Below are 14,699 nucleotides of genomic sequence, written 5' to 3' on the forward strand. Positions count from 1 at the left end.
GCTCTCGACACCCTCACTGAACTTTAATTTCGAGATATAAAATTAAATGACTTGTGGTAATGGCTATATGCAGGTAGGAGAAATGTACTATAGAAATGTGTCTATCACAGACGGTAATATGACGAAATCGGAGTACTTTAAAACAATATCAAAATAACATTGTGTAGGATAAAATGTCAACAGTGCTTCATTATTTTTTCTCAATATACCAGCAGGTCTATAAATCCACTACTGAAGTTATATAACATATGGCCACCAAGACTGGTACAATGCTTAATTAAAGGTTTAAAGTGTATACAAAAGTATATATATTCATACATGTATGCGGATCTATAGAGGGTCGGAAAGGGGAATGTTTGGACCCCCGCCCCTTGAAAATTCAAAAAATTCGAATTTACGTAGTAAAATTCTGAAAAATATGCCTTGGACTTCCCCAGACAAATTGAAATACCTCTCGACCCCCTCATCCCTCTCCCGGAAAAAAATTATGGATCCGCGAATGCACATTATTTATAAGTATTTGTTCAAATGTAAGTATCACTGAGCCTGTTGATCTACATACGGGCTATTTATTATTTCTGCAATGACGCCACCTTCATATCCCCAATGAATCACAAAAAATGCATTTTATTGTTTAATAAACACAGCTGATATTTATACATCGGAGTCATCAATACAAGTGACACTTTCATAGGTAAGATATCATCACAGATGATATAAACACACCTTGTACTAGTACATCATTAAAATATCAACACAGATGATACATATAAACACAGCTGATACTAGTACATCATTAAAATATCAACACAGATGATACATATAAACACAGCTGATACTAGTACATCATTAAGATATCAACACAGATGATATATATATAAACACAGCTGATACTAGTTCATCATTAAAATATCATCACAGATGATACATATAAACACAGCTGATACTAGTACATCATTAAGATATCAACACAGATGATACATATAACCACAGCTCATACTAGTACATCATTAAAATATCATCACAGATGATATAAACACACCTTGTACTAGTACATCATTAAAATATCATCACAGATGATATAAACACACCTTGTACTGGTACATCATTAAAATATCATCACAGATGATATAAACACACCTTGTACTAGTACATCATTAAAATATCATTACATATGATACATATAACCACAGCTCATACTAGTACATCATTAAAATATCATCACAGATGATACATATAACCACAGCTCATACTAGTACATCATTAAAATATCATCACAGATGATATAAACACACCTTGTACTGGTACATCATTAAAATATCAACACAGATGATACATATAACCACAGCTCATACTAGTACATCATTAAAATATCATCACAGATGATACATATAACCACAGCTCATACTAGTACATCATTAAAATATCATCACAGATGATACATATAAACACAGCTCATACTAGTACATCATTAAAATATCATCACAGATGATATAAACACACCTTGTACTAGTACATCATTAAAATATCATTACAGATGATATAAACACACCTTGTACTGGTAAATAATTAAAATATCAACACAGATGATACATATAAACACACCTTGTACTAGTACATCATTAAAATATCAACACAGATGATACATATAAACACAGCTGATACTAGTACATCATTAAGATATCAACACAGATGATACATATAAACACAGCTGATACTAGTTCATCATTAAAATATCGACACAGATGATACATATAAACACAGCTGATACTAGTACATCATTAAAATATCAACACAGATGATACATATAAACACAGCTGATACTAGTACATCATTAAAATATCATCACAGATGATACATATAAACACACCTTGTACTAGTACATCATTAAAATATCAACTCAGATGATACATATAGACACAGCTCATACTAGAACATCATAAAAAATCAACACAGATGATACATATAAACACAGCTCATACTAGTACATCATCAAATATCAACACAGATGATACGTATAAACACAGCTGATACTAGTACATCATTAAAATATCAACACAGATGATACATATAAACACAGCTCATACTAGTACATCATTAAATATCATTACAGATGATAGATATAAACACAGATCATACTAGTACATCATTAAGATATCATCACAGATGATACATATAAACACAGCTGATACTAGTACATCATTAAGATATCATCACAGATGATACATATAAACACAGCTGATACTAGTTCATCATTTAAATATCATCACAAATGATACTTAAAAACACAGCTGATACTAGTACATCATTAAAATATCAACACAGATGATACGTATAAACACAGCTGATACTAGTACATCATTAAATATCCACACATATGATACATATAAACACAGCTCATACTAGTACATCATTAAATATCAACACAGATGCTACATATAAACACAGCTCATACTAGTACATCATTAAATATCAACACAGATGGTACTTATAAACACAGATCATACTAGTACATCATTAAATATCATTACAGATAATACATATAAACACAGCTGATACTAGTACATCATTAAATATCAACACAGATGATACATATAAACACACACACGCCGATAATAGAGACACGGCTAACACTTTTATCACCAGGGTATCAACACAAATGATATTTGTATCATATATCTGTTAATGCAACTAATGATTGGATATGTATGTTGTAAATTTTGAATTTATTGGGTAAGTGCAAATACAACAGTTACAATATGACAACATATCGTAAATTTAGTATTTACACCCACCCAATAACTTCAAAATTTACAACATGACAGGTACATCAACACAAAAGTTTTTCATTAAAGTGTATTTTGATTTCGTATTATGCTGATATGTAAAATGAAATTTTATATCAAAGATTCATTAACTTCTTTAGGTTACTGGGTTTCGACCGATCAATAAAGTAGTTAGAAAACGATCGTATAAATTGCAGTGCTGATCGATCGATAAAGTGGTTAGAAAAGGATCGTGTAGATACCAGTGCTGACCGATCGATAAAGTGGTTAGAAAAGGATCGTGTAGAATCGTGTAGATTCCAGTGGTATATATATATATATATATATATATATATATATATATATATATATATATATATATATATATATATATATATACTAACAAGATCAATTTCCGTGGATTTTTAATTTTTGCTTTTTCAAAAAGTATCACCACTCTTACACAAAGACACAGTAGTTAAAAAAAACCCAATCCAAAGACTTTAATTATTGTGATGGTTAAAAGTATTTTGTTTGACATGCAACATTTTTTTAAACGGAATATGTAAAATTGAACAACAGAAGAGCTTTCATCACTTTTATTATGAAAATATCATTTATAGTTTACATCAAAACTTAGATACTCTGAATTAATTTTTTGGCCCGGACTTGGAACCCCATTTTGAAGTTTTAACACATTTTTGGTTAAGTGTACTTTAATGCCCGCATAAACTACATTTCAACGTGTTAATTTTGTTTCTCCTGTATCTATGGGTCTTTTACTTAATGGAGCCAAACAACGTACAGATAAAACTTATTAATTTAAACCATTGAAAATATAATGTTTGAAGACGTTGCCCTAGATTCACAGAAAATATTACGCCTTGTTGTTTATTTCAAGGAAAAATTGTATTTTCCTAGAATTGTTATTATGTGAATCATATCCACAGCTTTCAACTATCGTGTGGAACGCAAGAAGGATAAATGATTCTACAGATGCGTATACTAGTAGAAAGAGGTCAACAAGGTAATTGGACTTTAAACTCGTGCCGGATATAAATACAAGGGTTGACTCAAAAGTAATGTCACAGATGCGATAAAATCGTAAAAAATCGGCGTAAAGTGACACAATTTCACCTATATCAATTCAGATCTGGTAAATTTAAACCATGATGACAATTACTTTTAAAGATCATATATTTCATAGAGCGTTAGGTAAGGATAGTCGCCGCACGTTAGCGGCGTCATTTCTGGACCCGCGGCGCGCCAGTAAAATTTCAGGCTTGCTGGTCAAGATTTTTTGTTTGGATGAGTCTGCCGCCCCCTTTCAAAAACGATGCTACGTGCCCGAACTTCATGATTTAGTCCTTTATAAAAGATTGGCCATTATGAACTATTCAGTAAGTAATTATACTCTCTTTGTGATAGATGGAGTTTAGTAGTAATGTGGATTAATTAATGTGCGATCAATTATTATTGATTGCTCTACAAAAAGTCAAGCACGCAGCTTAATAATATAGCTTATGACATAAGAACCTAGCTTTAATTTTTCTTCAGAACGTGTGCGTTCTGACTATCTTATTTATTTATCAACATGAAAAAAGCTTTTATCAGATATTGGACCCACATTAAGGGTACTTTATTCACATGCTCTCACTTGAAAATAAGGGTTATATACATTAATTCTATAACATTTTTGGGTGATTTCCTTCTATCGAAGCAAATAAATGCATCGTATCACAATTCGCATGCACGACCTTTTCAATATACTAGTATTTGATCAGTGCTAACTAACTATTCAAGATATATTACAACAGTCATATACTCTTTACACAATTGCGCTGAAAATTATAGTTCCATTCATGATCAGCAGATACATCAATACATCAAATGTTTAGAGTATTCTTGCTTGATGAAACATGTCCGTTCATTTTGTAAAATTTTTGCTGTGTCAAACATTGTATATTGGAATCTAATGGGCTTTGACAAACAGACGCTTTATTTTATAAAATGCTTCTTGTGCATAACAGAGTGTTCAGTTTCTCCAAAATTTTCATTTGACCCATAGTCAATCAATCCTACACATCAATGACAATTTCTGAAGCTAAAAATTGATTAAATCTATTTAAGGTTAGTAAATCTAACTAAATAATATCATGTGAGGGTTTTCATTGTGATATTATAGAATTAAATAGATAAAAAAAGTAATAGTTCAAAAAATATATAAAAAAGTAGTTTAGCTAGACCTGAAGTTTTTTGAAACATCACAAACTGTTAGCTGCATGCAGCTATACTGGAAAATTTAGTAAGACAAACGATAAAGCTATACGTGCATCACATACTAACACTCTACGGTGCACATGGGCATAAATTAAACTAATTTCCTACTATATCCTTTAACTAATACCAAACAACCTTCAGAAGTTTTTTTTACTTATATGGTCATATTTGCCTCTAAATTATGTTAAACTCCCTCAATATTCCCGTAAAGTGAAGAAGTGGGAAACGCTGTGTTTTGTTTACCTGTAAAGATCAGAACGTGACATTAACATACTTAAATTTTTAAGGTCGTTGTGTATACATGTTTTTAGGGGAAAGTCTGAGGCAATTAAAGTGACGATATCAATTGAAAATTGCCTGAAAGTTGTTGGTGGTTATTATTTGTATTTGTGGTTTTAAAAAGTTATTTTGTCCAAAGCTATAGTTCAAAATTATGTGGGCAGTAAATTGCATATTTTACGTAAGTGAGGCACAGTGAAGCACTACATTTTCTGACCCGGAAATTCCCCGTAGGAGTATAAATCTTCAACTAGCAAACTGCTATGTGGTTTGAGAAAAAAAAACCTCAATGGAGACCATGCATTTTCAATTTATGCAATTTATAATTTCTGAATATGAACAGATCTTTTGTTTCTTATCTTTGCTTCAAGTTTTGAATACGTCAAAGCAATGCATGTATCTTGTTTTTGTTTTCATTTTAACAAGTTAACAAACATAAGAATTTATTATAGACAATATTACGCATACATAGCATGCATGTTCAAATAATTCCACAAATAACTCGTGGCGGATTTCAGAGAACGGCAGGCAAAGCCCCCCTCCCGGTTTTTAAAATAAAAAAATTAAAAAAAAGAAAACTAGATGACAATTGGTGCGGCATAATTCGTGCGTTGTGTCACACCCTCGAATAACCAGTAAAGGACCTAATACCGTCAAGGCATAACAACCTATGTAGGGCATGTTTTTATCACTAAAGTACAAAAATAGCACCCCCAATTGCAATGTCCCACTTAGGTCGCCTCTTTACATCATGTGATCATTTTGTTGTGACAGCTGTTGGGAGACATCGTGGCATTTTTCTTTCAATATAAATCTAAACAAATTCGACCAAAAATTCAAATGGATTGGGTAACAGACAAAGCCTATGTAAATACTTTCCAAAATACATAGTCAATAAATGATGTCATAATATAATTCTTCAGAATATAGCTAGTTCAAAGAGTGTGATATATATATATATATATATATATATATATATATATATATATATATATATATATATATATATATATATATATATATATATATATATATATATATATATATATATATATAACAGGAATAGAACAGAACCATTTCCAAGTACTGAACCTTTGGGAACCAAGCATATAACATTTTAAATTTAGATATAAATCCTTTTAATGATACTCTCTGTTTCCTATGAATCTAATAATCTTTGATTCTGCCAAATATGTTTACTCCAAAACCTAGCATCTCAAGATTATGAATAAGACTTAAATGCCAAACTCTATCAAAATCTTTAGAAATCTCACAGAAAATAAAACGAATATCTTTTGCTGTTTTTAAACGAGATACAATTTTATCATTAATTTCTACTAGTTGGTTATATATAGTTGAATCCCCTGGCTGGAATCTAGCTGCAGGTCTGTAGCTCCCGGTCCGAAAAAATTCGGATGGACGACCCGAGGTCTCAGGTCGTCCATCCGAATTTTTCCGACCTGGAGCTACAGACCTGCGTCTAGCTGGAATCATGTCTGAAACTTTGATAGTATCTCACTGTCTTTAATATAGTTTAATATATTTGAACAATACCTTTTCCCTACTCTTACACAATGAGCTTATTATAGAAATTGGTCTATAATTAGTAAGATTGTCAACGATACCTTAGTTCTTGAGCACAGGTGTAACATTGGCTTGACTGCATATGTATTGGTTACCTTTTTTTACTGGGAGATAGGTTGAATAGTCAGTAAGAGATTATTATATAGTAAAAGAAGTTTCTTGATCGACCATTATTCATATCCTGGAAACTTGATATTACATTGCAGTGTATGATGGCGTGTTATCCTCATGGTTAAGGATTCCACTATGAACTTAGCTGGCATCGGATTAAATCTTTTAAAAGTCCGTCCGGGCTTATCAAGATTTGATGACGTGACCAACCAGGTTTAGATTATTTCTCAGTTATCCCTGATTTATTTCCGTTTTTGTACGAACTTGTGGACGCCAGACAGCCAATCACAATTTCTCGGGTCTTTCCGGCAAGCAAGGAAAAACAGTGTTTTTCTGAGCTTGCCGGAAAGGCCTGAGAAGTTGTGATTGGCCAGACAGCGTGATATACAACGTTGTCTAAGCTCCATGGAGTGTCGTTTGTCGCGACAACGGTGTGTTTCGTTTTAAATTTGGTTGTTTTTTTTGTAAGTCTGTTTGCTTTCTTGATTGCTTGTTTGGTATTTTTATTTACACTAGCCGGATACTTAGATAACAGCAAGGGAATTTTACCAAAATATATTGTTAAGCAAATCTGCTGAAATGCAGTGTTTTAACAGTTTACCATTCGAGTTTTGTTAGCGTGTTTATGGTTTTGCGGCGAGTTAAGCGACATTAAAAGTTCTATTTGTCTGAATATACCTAAGGCATTAAATATTTTCACAATAGTAATAAAACTTTATGCAAGATTTGGCTGTTATGTAAAATATATTTTTTAATTCTATCATTTGATTATCTGCTGTTACCGTCTAACATATTAATATAAAAGTGACCAATTCATATACCATTTCATTAATATTCTAATTCATGTAATGTATTCATAATATTATAGTTTAAAAGTTATAAAATAATCTGTGTAGCTCAAGAACACATTATAATGTTTTCCAAGACTATATAAGGAATATAGAATCATTCTTTTAGTATTTTGAGAGGGTAATTTTGGTCGGGGCGTGATCAAATACAATAAAGCCCGAAGGGCTTTATGATAGATTTGATCACGCTCCGACCGAAATTGTCATTTCATAATACTCGAAGAATGATTCCTTCTTATATCATATATTTATAATTTTATATTATAAATATAATATATATAAAAACTAGTATATATAATAAATATTATATATTATATTATAATATTTTATATTATGAAATTAAAATATTAAGTAAGCAAACCCCACTGGCGTTTTAACAATACGTTATTTGAATTCATTGGACTGAATAGTACATAATCGATTCGTAGTGTTATAACAGACAAATAGACTGGAAAGTGTTGATATTTTGTCATAACCCAACATAGCTCTCGACCATAGAAAATGATACATAAATGTATATCTACAAAAATATTACTAAATGTTTCTTGGCAGAAAACATTTGTGTTTTCATCGAAATGCAATTATGATAATCATTCTCACAGCTTGCATCTATCGTGTTCAACGCCAGCAAAATCCATAATTTGAAATAGAAGGAGGTCAACAACCTATAGGGCTATAAACAGGTACAGGATATGAATAATACGGCAATCGTTCCATTTGGTGGAAAACGCTAAAACAATTTTTATATCTTTAGTTTTGGAAGGCTCATTATGAAAGCAATTTAAATTTTTTATTTATTTATAAATGATTTTTAAAGTTCGTTCCAACTCGTTGAAAAAGAAAAGAGTCGTTCATTTTGTAAAATGTTTGCCCTGCCAAAGTACATTATATACTGAAACCCTAATGGGTTTTAAAAACTGACAACACTTAATTTCCTTAAACGATTCTGCATTTATAGAACATATTTACAGAGTTGGGATTATGCTTTCTGGCGTCCAGTTTCACCAAATTTTACATTTGTTCTTTAATCTATTAACTCTGCAAATTCATGACAATTTCTGGAGCCAATAATAGAAATATCCATATAAAGTTTGTACATGTAATAATATCAATTATGTTTTTTGAGAGATACTTTTGGATTCTCATATCAAAAAACAAGTTCAACCGTCTTAAAGACAAAGTTCAGGTTGTAGCTACGTTTGTTTAGTCATAGCAATCGAATAGGTAAACGTTAACTATATACAGCAATAACATCAACATATATATAAATATATAAGCATGTGCCTTTTTAACATTGATAAAGATCCATAAATCTTCTGTAAAGGCTCTTAACATCCAAAACGTGCCTCTTTTTTTAAAAAAATTGTCAAGACAAACATATTAACGTCTTATCAACTAGATTGAAATTTTTTCAAATACATTCAAACCACTGTTTTATTCAACTTTACTTAATATAAATAATTCAAATTAATTTTTCATTAAATCATAGTCCTATTCTTGTATATCAACATCGAGTGTTCAGTAAGTATAGCATTTACAGATTAGATATAAATGAAGGTCAGACGATACGTTCCACGTGCTATATAACCTTTTCCAGGAATTTGTTTTTGATTTACTTCTACTTTGACTAGCTTTCCTGCAAAAGATTAGGGTACCTTATCAGGCATTCGTGCAAGATACAAGAGTATGCAATTTCCTATATAATATATTATTGAAAAAACACTTGAATTGCGGATATATATATATATATATATATATATATATATATATATATATATATATATATATATATATATATATATATATATATTGTATATATATATATATTATCATTTATATAAAATCGTAAACATTTTTAAAAATTATAATATATTATAATGATTTTATTTCGTATTTTATTAGGCCGTTGAAAATTTGAAAAATAATCATCATTTTCGAGGAACGCGTCATATGACCTTTACAGAAAATCTGCCATGATGACAATATCAAAATAATTTTTTTATGCAATGATACATTTGTTTTTATAGAGGAAGTATATCCAAATATAAATACAGTGACTTAAATTTGAGTACACGTTTCAACTGGGTTAGATGTGTAAACTATCACATTATCAATCAGTAATCTATGTATGCTACATAAATGGAAAAGTTGGTAGGCATCAGCTCTATGAAGCTTCTCAAATTCTGATCAGGCATTTCGCTTAATTCTGTTATACATGAAATGCATTCTGACATACAATACGATATTGCCTATTGTTTTTGTTTACACTTTTATGCAACCCTTTGATTGTAATTGGAAATGTACGAACATATCACCTGACAATAGACGATATACGGTAGATATAAACCATGTGAATTATATTAAGAAAGTGATTGGAATTTGTTGTTTGACTTTCTACTTAAATTGCTTCTCTGATGCAGAGGCGCCACCAGATAACATTATAAAGTTTCATATAGATACTTATCATTGAACTATGAGGTTTCGTTCTTGTCGGATGGAATGTCAACCTGTCCTACATTGAGTGTCATACAACGAATCCTGATACAATGAACTGTCCAAACACTCAATCATTTATCTTTGTTTTATAAAAGGGTAAGAAATAATATCAAAGTAGCATTATCATGAATTGTCAATTACATAGTGTAATATCATATCCATAGTCTATCTAACCTCTACGCTACACTTCGAGATAATCTTTGCAGCAGAAATCCTGCTTAAACTAACCCAGTTACTAAAGCCCTCTCAAAGCGCCTGCCCATAGGATGTCATTGGGGCCGAGGTTTTCGTACAATTAAGGTGGTATAGGACACTGAACGATAATAATGTGGATAAAAATATATACTAAATAGAATACATTCATCACTTTAGAATTTTTGAATATTGCAATATTTGACCAATAAAATTGGTTTAAAATGTTTTTTGGAAGGGTGAAAAGTATACAACAGAATAACGTGACATGACAATTTTACCAAAAAAGACCATTAAAAATACGACTTCACCAAAACATCAGACTAGAATCATATAATCATAGATATTATGAAGAAAGGCTTATCTAGACACAAGATATATATAGAGGTCAGATACAATATGAAGAAAAGTATAATGAAAAATAACACAAGAGGTCCATGGGCCACATTGCTCACCTGAACTACAGTTCATTGTATCATTTTGTATTAGTATTTTTGAACATTTAACCGATACATGTATATTTCTATGTTAAACTTTAAACACTTAGGGCCAAAGTATTAATCCAAGGGCCAGAATTTTAACAATATAGAATCTACATCATCTTAGGATGCTTGCATTGTAATGGCACAATTTATACCATTGTAGTTCTTGAGAAGATTTTTAAACTTTTTACAGATAAATATCTACGTTCCACCTTGACCCCTTCTTGGGGCGTCAGTAATAGTCCTGCCGTCATGATTTTAACAATTTGAAATCTACATCATTTAAAGATGCTTGCACAGAAATATCACAAATTAGAGCATTGTAGTTCTTGAGGAGAAGATAATTAAAGATTTTCCTATATTTTTCTATGTTAAACTTGAACCCCTTTTGAGGCCTCAGTATAGGTCGGGGGGGGGGGGTATCAATTTCAACAATTTAGAATCTTTATTATATGAGGATGCCTGCTTAGTAATCTCACAAATTGTAACATTGTAGTTCATGTAAAATATTTTTAAATATTTCCCCTATATATTTTTATGCTATGCTTCGAACCCCTCTTGGGGCCCAAGAATTCGTCCCGTCGTCACTTTTCTCATTATTTATCACCTACATTATTTGAGGATGCTTGCATAGTAATATCTCAAAAGGGAGCGGTGAAGTTTAACATTTTCCCTACATATTTCTATATTAAACTTTGAACTACTCTTTTGGCCCCAGTATTAGTCCGAGGGTAACAATTCTAACAATTTAGAATCTTCAAACTATTTACAAGGTTTGGTGTTGCAGTGGTTCTCAAGAAGATTTTTTAAGACATTCACCCTATTTTAACTGTTTCGCAATTATTTACCTTTTAAAATGCGATTTGTTATTTATTTTAACAATTTAGAATCCCCTTCCCATAAAGATGCTTTGCACCAAATTTGGTTAAAATCTAAATGGTTCCAGAGAAGAAGTATAAAATGTGAACAGTTTACAGACAGGCGGTCGGACGACGTACAGCAAGTGATTCAAGTGAGCTAAAACAAAACAAAAGAGGAATCAAAGTTGACTATTGAGAATACCAAGCAGATAAAACGTAACAAGACTAGATAAAAGAACAGTCAGATCACGTCGAACTTAGCAGGAAAGAAGACAAACACAAATAGACCGTAAAGGGACTAACTTAGAATTGAAATATTGTGACCATTCTAGAAGAAAAACAGGTGAGCTGGGAAAAATTGTAACAGCCTAAATATGAAAAAAAAATCCCTAGATATTTTCCCTTGGGAAGACTAAGTCAATGCAACAACACCAATCAGGCGAGACCATGCCAGTCATAAACATTCACAGAATTCCTCTTTTTCTCCAGACATCCTGGAACGATCCAAAGGACCAATGTCAATTTTACACCAAAACTTTTGAATATCATGACAGACGAATTTGAAGAGCAATGATGCAGCAAAAGCAAAGGTGACACTAAATTAAAAGAGAGAGAGAGAGAGAGAGAGAGAGAGAGAGAGAGAGAGAGAGAGAGAGAGAGAGAGAGAGAGAGAAAGAGAGAGAGAGAGAAATGTTGAGAGAGACCTGTAAGATAAATATGTCAACTTGTCGAATATTTATTATGATTTGCCAGAAAGGCATGTCATCTTAATAATTTTGACTTGTCAGATCCTTATGTCGACATGTCAAAAACATTTTTTCAACTTAATGGCACACCTCGTTGTGAATTTGTTGTGTGATTATATATGACAAGTCTACAAAAATATCTTAGATGACATAAATATCTGACAAGTCGACATAAAGATCTCACAAGTTGATATAATTATCCGAATAGTCAACATAAAGATCTGTATGCATTAAGTATTCTGTATATGTGCGCCTTTTATTTGATAAACATAAACAACATCAACATAACAACAAATTTCAACCCAAGAAAATGTAATGATTGAATACATTGCCCCTACATTCACAAAAAATATTGCGTCTTGCATTACTGAAAAATTGTTTTCTTCGAAATGCAATCAGATGTTTGTTTATCATACCCAAAGTTTACATCTGTGTGGAACGCAAGCACAATAATTTCAATGATGCATATAGAAGAAGCGGGGGAAAAAATAAAGAGATTAACATATTGTGGATTTCATTAACACAATTCAATTTCGTGGAAACACATATTGATTCTTTTTTCTAGGAACCCCTAATGGAAAAGATGTCTCCTGTTCCGAATCGAAAAAATCGAAAAACTCATACATTTCATACGCAATGATTTGCCCTTTTAAATATACTTGTTATGCTATCTGATGAACACATAGATTAAGCAAAATTCCTAAATATGCTGTGTAAATCAAGTCAAGTCTCAAATACAAGTGATCTTTTTCAGTTTCTCAAAAACAAATTAATTCTCTGTAAGGGTCAATATATCATTGAAGTGTTCGCGTTAAGAGAGTTACTCTGTATACTTACAAGGTTAATTTAAAAAGGAAACAACATAAACTAGCTTATAAAGGGGCATAACTACAACGGAATGTCGATGTCTTGCCTTGGTCAGCTGTTTCCCCCGATTTGTCGCCGATCGAGCACGTCTGAGATGAAATGGAAATACGTTTACGCCGTTTACCAAATCAGCCAGTGACATTGGCTGATTTAGGCCAGGCTTTAACCAACATCTGGAACAACATCCCTCAGGCATTTCTGAACACTTTAGTGGCATCAATGAGGCGTCGCTGTCAAGCATGCGTGAACGCAAATGGTGGTCACATGCGTTATTAATTTTGTAAATTCAATTTCAAATAACAATGACTTTTGAGTGTGCTGAAATTGACGTTATTCGACGTTGACATTAATGTGTAATGATATGTTGTTACGAATAAATGTGTTAACAGTATTACAAAAAATAAAATTTGTTCATTGTAATTTTTAAATGTTTTTTTCATTTAATAAATAATGCACATAGCTAAGGGGTTAGTAAGGATATGATACCATAATATGTAGTAGTATTATTATGATACTTTGACATTATATCCAACATTTTAAACAATGATTGATAACTGAGTGTTTATACAGCTAAAAATAAAAGAATTTGTTGTTTAACATTCAATAAATTTCAACCTCATAAGGACTAGATTTCATTTGGACAGTGGTTCGAGCTCCATCCACAGCAGTCATCGGTAGAAAGTATCTGAGCATTCAGCCTCTGTAGGACACATTGACATTCCTTCAGACAAAAAAAACAAGAAGTATAGCATGGAGGCTAGACAGTCCTTGGAAATGATATTGTAGTATACTTATATATAATGATGATTAATAAATGGATTTTAAACACTTCAAGATGTAAATATATGTTGTTAACATTCAATGAATTTCACTTAGATAAATACTTGACATGACAATGCTTGGAGAATCTTTAAAGAACAGGCATGTCCAAGCTCTTCTATATACTACTGATATGGATAAGATGATAACTAACCCGATCAATACTATGATAAATAAAGATGTAATAGTTTTAAAAGAACTATTGAAATAGAGTTAATAGTTTTACTTGAATATGCTGATGTACCAATTTGCTGGTGTGCTGACGGACATGTTTGTGAATAACATCAATAACATTCTAAGCAGTAAATCTGTAAGAAACATCAAAGAAAAAATTGATACTTTTAAAGATCAAAATAAATAATGATTGTTT

The 14,699-nt window shown here is 31.5% G+C and overlaps 1 protein-coding gene across 3 annotated transcripts in view; it reads left to right on the forward strand.

Annotated features, from left to right (window-relative positions):
- Window positions 1–10,145: 10,145 nt before the first annotated feature.
- The window catches only part of LOC128184831 (protein PAT1 homolog 1-like), an 89,975-nt gene continuing 85,421 nt past the window's right edge, over window positions 10,146–14,699 (forward strand). For all 3 annotated transcript variants that reach the window (XM_052854445.1, XM_052854443.1, XM_052854444.1), the window contains exon 1: window positions 10,146–10,149. The gene's annotated coding sequence lies outside the window, so the exon portion shown is untranslated. The remainder of the gene's footprint in view (window positions 10,150–14,699) is intronic.

Source organism: Crassostrea angulata, chromosome 5 (genome assembly GCF_025612915.1).
Source record: "Crassostrea angulata isolate pt1a10 chromosome 5, ASM2561291v2, whole genome shotgun sequence".
Classification (NCBI taxonomy): Eukaryota; Metazoa; Mollusca; class Bivalvia; order Ostreida; family Ostreidae; genus Magallana; species Magallana angulata.